The following is a 590-nucleotide window of genomic DNA, read 5'->3' on the forward strand; positions in this document are numbered from 1 at the left end:
TCCGGAACTTCTCATTGCCTGAAAACTGCCACCCATTGGAAAACCATTTGACCTCATAAGATTCTCTCCTAATAATGTCCACCTTTCCTAAGCTCTGGCCCAGGCAGAGAAGTGTGGTATGAAAAAACAGCCACCAGCGTAGCCTGGGAAAACAGGAGAGGCACATATACGGGGCTGGGTGGGTTTACACCAGTTTCAGGTAAGTAGGATTATGTGGGCCAGCCAGGTATTCGTGGGACTGGGTTCCAAATTCCCCAAAGACTATACTTTCAGGAATCGTTTCTGTAGCACATTACTAAAGAACATTCTCTGAATGTGTAGAGCACAGAAAAATAAAAAACAATAATAAATTCCAAATCAGCTGTCTGGGTCCCTCGGTGGCCTTCCTCATCCGTGATCAAAATCAGCCATGGAAGGGCCTTGCCACCACCCCCGCCACTGTTGAAGATTGCCCATCAGGAGAGCATCGCTGTCCATGCTGACAGCACCCCTTCCTGAATACCCACCCCACCACAGATCCTTTGGGACCAGAGCTGAGAGGGAGTCCACGTGGGAGTGAGGGGAGGGACAAAGGCCTTGCCCGAACTTAA

General features: G+C 49.7%; 1 pseudogene; it reads left to right on the forward strand.

The window, feature by feature from the left end:
* Window positions 1–257: 257 nt before the first annotated feature.
* Window positions 258–334, forward strand: LOC119467277 (annotated as a pseudogene).
* The last annotated feature ends 256 nt before the right edge of the window (window positions 335–590 follow it).

This window comes from Cebus imitator, unplaced genomic scaffold (assembly GCF_001604975.1).
Source record: "Cebus imitator isolate Cc_AM_T3 unplaced genomic scaffold, Cebus_imitator-1.0 Scaffold273, whole genome shotgun sequence".
Taxonomy (NCBI): domain Eukaryota; kingdom Metazoa; phylum Chordata; class Mammalia; order Primates; family Cebidae; genus Cebus; species Cebus imitator.